The sequence below is a fragment of the Oryx dammah genome, unplaced genomic scaffold (genome assembly GCF_014754425.2).
Source record: "Oryx dammah isolate SB20612 unplaced genomic scaffold, SCBI_Odam_1.1 HiC_scaffold_23, whole genome shotgun sequence".
Lineage (NCBI taxonomy): Eukaryota > Metazoa > Chordata > Mammalia > Artiodactyla > Bovidae > Oryx > Oryx dammah.
The window spans coordinates 1,197,305-1,203,443 of NW_024070207.1; positions in this window are offsets into that span (position 1 = coordinate 1,197,305).

A 6,139-nucleotide genomic window follows, 5' to 3' on the forward strand; every position below is an offset into this window, starting at 1 on the left:
TTTGCTTAGAAAAATGAGAAAGAAATAAAGCTACCCTTGAATTATTTAGATTATAAGAACATGCTGTGATGTACTTGCATGGAAAATGGCTCTCCAAGTTAAGAGACATTCCATGCCTCCTCTTGGTCCTGGGGAGTAGATTGCCATTAGAATGCACTTAGAGAGTTACCAGAATAGATGACAGATGCAAACATAAAAGTGAAGGGGAAAGATTGAAATAAAACTTTTGCCAAAATAAATCAATTAAAAGGTCAGTTCCTCCAGGTCTAACTTTTTGAAAGTCTCCTTCTGTAGTCTGGCATGAATTTGGGAGTGGATTAATTCAGGCAAGATATTTAGTGTAGGAAATTCTTAGTATAAACAAGTTCATTAAAATTTCAGGGGCCTTTAACACCTCAGTAACAGTCTGCCCGAAGGGTAACATTTATTGTTTTGAACTGCCAACATCTTGCTTTTATGGGACACATTTATATGCTAAATTGCCTATTATGTTAAGCTGTAAGTTCCCATTTAGCAGTATCAGAAATAAGATCTGACTATAAACGTTTGTATTTTATTAGTGCAATACCAGACTTCCTAATAGCTCAAAATTCCTAAAGGCTGAAATTCATTGCATCTCCTTCAGAAGTTGCTTGCCTAAAATAATTTGTTATAAATACTATATTTGCATAGACTTGAAGTTTTCAGGCTTGGATTGTCAGGAAAAGTGGAAAAAATTACTTCATTTGATTTTACCCTTAAGCAAATCATAACTGACACATTTAAGCAATTATATAAAGAAAATAAAAGTACAAGCTAACTAATGACTATTCCTTTCTTAATGATTTCAGAGTAAATCAGCAGGAAACTCCAGGGAAATGGATATTGAGTAACGATACAGTGTTATAAACATTCTCACATATAACATCGAGTTGCCAGGCATTTGTATGTTGTTTTAGAGAGTTCACTTGACTCTATTGACCATGATTCAATATTATAAAATATTTAACACAGGACCTTCGAGATGCCAAACCTCAATTTGATGTAGTGAGGAGAAAAGGTATTGGATAAGGGCACAAATTGAAAAGGACATTGAAAAAAGCCTACTCAGAAAAATACTTTCTTAACTGGTGGAGAGCAGAGATTAAAAATATGTTTCATTTGGGAAATTCCATGCCACCCTCCCTTTTCCACCTGTTTTTATAATATTTTTCTCCTAGACTTGATATACATTGGAATCAAAACACAAGGAGAACACTAGCTTTATAAATCAAGTCACATACATTTTAATGGATAATTTTCAGGATTGTATAATTATAAAGGATTTTATTCCCTTTGAAAACCCATGAATGAGTTTTAGTTTTCTCCTTAGTGTTGAAATAATTTGATATGTAAGGGAAATTAAATAAAGTAAAACAAATTTGTTGGGTAGTTATCAGTATGTATACTTCCTTGGTGGCTCAATGATAAAGAATTCACCTGCCAATACAGGAGATTCGAGTTCAATCCCTGGGTCAGGAAGATCCCCTGGAGAAGGAAATGACAACCCACTCAAGTATTACTGCCTTGAGAATCCCGTGGATGGAGGAGCCTGGTGAGTTGTCCATGGAGGAGCCTGGTGAGGAGTCCATGGGGTTGCAAAGAGTCAGACACGACTGAGTGACTAATACTATTATAGTATGTATCAGATACTATGTCACTTTGTATTAAGCAGATTGGTTACCACTTTAACATGATTTTATCCCTTTTCATTTTGTCACAGCTTTTTTTTCTTTTTTGAAGGATAGTTGCTTTACAGAATTTTCTTGCTTTCTGTCAAGGATCGACATGAATCAGCCGTAGATATACATATGTCCCCTCCCTGTTGAACCTTCCTCCCATCTCCCTCCCCATCCCACCCCCTAGATTGTTACAGAGCCCCTGTTTGAGTTCCCTGAGTCATACAGAAAATCTCCATTGGCTATCTATTTTATATATGGTATTGTAAGTTTCCCTGTTACTTTCTCCATACCTCTCACCTTCTCCTTCCTCCCCTCTCTGCCATGTCCATAAGGCTGTTCTCTATATCTGTTTCTCCATTGCTGCCCTGCTAATAAATTAATCTTTCTAGATTCCATATATATGTGTTAGTATACCTTATTTATCTTTGTCTTTCTGAGTTACTTCACTCTATAATAGTCTCTAGGTTTGTCCACGTCATTAGAACTGACTCAAATGTGTTCTTTTTTTTATCGTTGTATATATATGCCACAGCTTCTTTATCCATTCATCTATTGATGGACATCTAGTTTGCTTCCATGTTCTATCTATTGTAAACAGTGCTGCAATGAACCATTGGGGTACATGTGTCTTTTTCATGTTTGGTTTCCTCAAGGTATATGCCTACTGGTGGGACTGATGGGTCATTGCTTGTGGTTTTATTCCCATTTTTTTAAGGAATCTCCATACCTCTTCCATAGTGACTGTATGAATTTACATTCCCACCAACAATGCAAGAAGGCTCATTTTTTTCCACACCCTCTCTAACATTTATTCTTTGTAGATTTTTTTTTTTTTGATGATGGTCATTCTGACTGGTGTGAGGTGATATTTCATTGTAGTTTTCATTTGCATTTCTCTAATAAAGTGATGTTGAGCATCTTTACATGTGCTTGTTAGCTGTCACAACTTTTTGATTTAAGTAGGATTAACATTACACCTCAGAGAAGGCAATGGCACCCCTCTCCAGTACTCTTATCTGGAAAATCCCATGGATGGAGGAGCCTGGTGGGCTACAGTCCATGGGGTCGCTAACAGTCAGACACGACTGACCAAATTCACTTTCACTTTTCACTTTCATGCATTCGAGAAGGAAATGGCAACCCATTCCAGTGTTCTTGCCTGGACAATCCCAGGGACGGGGGAGCCTGGTGGGCTGCTGTCTATGGGGTCGCACAGAGTCAGACATGACTGAAGCGACTTAACAGCAGTAGTTGCTATATTTGGTCAATGTTAGCACATGGCAGAGAAAGTCTCATCAGTGGGAAGTGTAGGACTTTTGTTAAATATTTTGAAGAGACATGCTCCTTTCTTTCCCCTTGATGAGAATAAGGAAGTATGTAAATCTGGGAACTGCTGTCAGCCATCCAGCTATGAGAGTAGTCAGCCCCAAAATAAAGACAACATGTGAGAAGGGAAGAGCCAAGATAATTTTAGCAAAACACAACTACAATCTGCAGGCATTGATCTCAGGTGGCCTTGGACTGCAATGGCTTGAAGTGTGACTTGGGTTCCCAAGCAGAGATTGAGGTTGGTGAATGGTGGTGAGAACACCAAATCCTAGCCACTAGACCAGTGGTCAGGGACAAAGGCCCTGACTCTTTGGCTTTCTGGAAAAGAATTCCCACAAAGACAGAAAGAGAAACAAGTAAAGTCTTTATTAGGAGAAAAAGAGTACATTACTTGTGGATAGTCACACAAGCAGATTCAAAGAGAGAGAAATTCACACCCTCATGGTAGTTTAAATCACTTATTTGGGGCATCTATTCCAGGTTTCATTTAGCCAATCATTTTGACTTGCCTTTTTCTGAGTCCATGTTTAGTATATTTCAGGATCCTCCCATGTGTGCACAAACATCTTTTTGCCAAGATGTATTCCAGAGAAGAGGCTTATGGGTAGGCTGACATCACTTACTATAAGGTGGTGTGTGTGTGTGTGTGTGTGTAAAGTCGCTCAGTCCTATCTGACTCTTTGCAACCCCATAGCCTGTATCCCACCAGGCTTCTCTATCACAGAATTTTCCAGGCAATATTACTGGAGTGGATACCCATTGCTTCTCCAGGGGATTACTCTCGACCCAGGGATTAAATTAACATCTCTTGTGTCTCCTGTATTGGCAGGAGAGTTCTTAACCACTGCACTACCTGGGAAGCCCATTATGAGGTGGTACCTCTTCCCTTTTTGGTCTCTAAGAAGCTTTCTATCAGGAAGGTTTTCTTGACTTCTTGAATGAAAAATATATGGTATCTTATTTTTTATTTGGGCAGGACCCATCCTCCTCTCTCAGTTGTCCTTCTATTGATATTTTGGGGCTTTCTGTCTATAGGGAATGAACTACAGTTGTTTTCCCTGGAGAACCCCATCTGCTTCCTGCCTCAGCATCATCCAATACAATGTTAGTTACTCAGTTGTGTTTCACTCTTTGCGACCATATGGACTGTAGCACGCCAAGCTCCTCATTCCATGGGATACTCCAGACAAAAATACTGGAGTGGGTTGCCATTTCCTCCTCCAGGGGATCTTCCCAGGGATTAACCCAGGGATGCCACTAGTGCCACCTGGGAAGCTTCAGTATCATAAATCTCTAAATCTAACCAACCATGCAACCCACCCTCTCTAAACCTGAAAGCAATCAGGGCCCTGTGGGGCCCTCCTGGGCACAAAAGCCTTTCCATGTTCCCTTCCCCCCACCCTCCCTCCACCCCACCATTTCTTGTTTATAGAAAAAAAAAATTCAGTTTTAGAGACTTTACCTGAGTTCCAAAGGGTAGATTCAAACAGTTGCTAAACAAGGAAGGAAGGGAATGCAGAAAGCAACAATAGTGTATCAAGGCGCCTGGGTCTAGTTCTTCCTTGGAAATTTGCATAACAATTTGATACATATCTTAGTTCTAAAAAAAAAAAATACTAAATTCCCCATCCAGATGGAGGATAGTAACTTCAGGCTGACACAAGTAAGTTGACTCCAGACTGATTAGAACCAGAAGGCTGATGATTGAGATTCCTGGAACACCACCTTGTTACTTCACCAACCAACAAATCAGAAGAGGGTTACAAACCCTGCAACTCTTCCCCCAAATTTTGCCTATAATAACTTCTTCCTTGAAACCCATCAGGGAGTTCTTCTCTTTGGGGCTCAAGCCACCCATTCTTTGTGCATGGTTCTTCAATAAATCTTTCTCTACTCCAAACTCCAACGTTCTGTTTTGTTTAGCCTCATTGAACTTCAGGCACATGAACCTGAATTTGACAACAGCCCCATATATACCATTTACTTTTTAAAGTCATTGTGTATTGAGTTTCTTATAAACTCAATTGAGTTACTTATAAAAAAAACCTCTTACTTGATATAAAAGTGTCTTTTTTGTGTGTCTGTTTTTTGGTTGGCATTAGTATAACAGTATCTTTGTGCCATTTCATGGGAAGTATTAGTGAAAAGAAAATAAATGTTTTTAATCAATCCAAATAGAGAGTCAGCTTCATCTATAGTAGTTACAGAATTTTGGAGAACGAGGAATTAATTCAATTTGAAAATTATGAAGTGAATTAGAATCATCTCAGGTTACAAAACACATTTATTGATTCATACACTCACAGAACTGTTAAGACGAGAGACATTCCAAATAATTTTTCTGCCAGAAACATGCAATGACAGACACACTAAATAACAGAATCACATGTATTCAGAAACATGCTATATGAGTATCTTTGCTCTTTTTTCTTCTTTTCCAGTAATACTTAGTCTTATTTCTATTCTGGCATTCAACCCATTTTAGTTGTTTCTCCTCCACTGATCTATGAGTTTCTCACTGGTAAAATCTCTCTTACTTTTCTTCATATTCCTAATAGTGATCATAAAATGTTGAATGTTGCATATAATAGAAATGTAGAAGTGTTTTTGAAAGGTTAAATGAATAAAAGTACTTTGAAAGAGTAATGGGAACATTCAGAAGATTGAGAACTCCTTAAGTGCTAGGTTGGACCTAGAAGGGACCTTGCTCTTCATTATCACTGAGCACAATGCCTACAAAAGAACTGGTTTAAACAACAAATTTTGAGAAGGTTTTACAACAAATATTGAATCTATCTCTGAATGATGCAGGGAATTTAACATCTAAGAATTGTTTTCTATTTTTAAAAGGTAATTCCTTGTTTTGATTTAAAAGAAACATATTTGAGTAATATAAATAAAATTTCATTAAAAGGAATTTGAGAAAGAAGAGAAGAATACTCATAATAACTCACCTACACATAGCCACCAATATCTGGAAAACAGAGTGTACTTGTAATTTAAATGCTGATTTTTTTCACTTCACTTTGAGCAATAAGCGCCATCCCATTTTGCAATCTAATCTACACAACTACATTATTCAATGGTTGAAAACAGTCTGCACAGAAAAT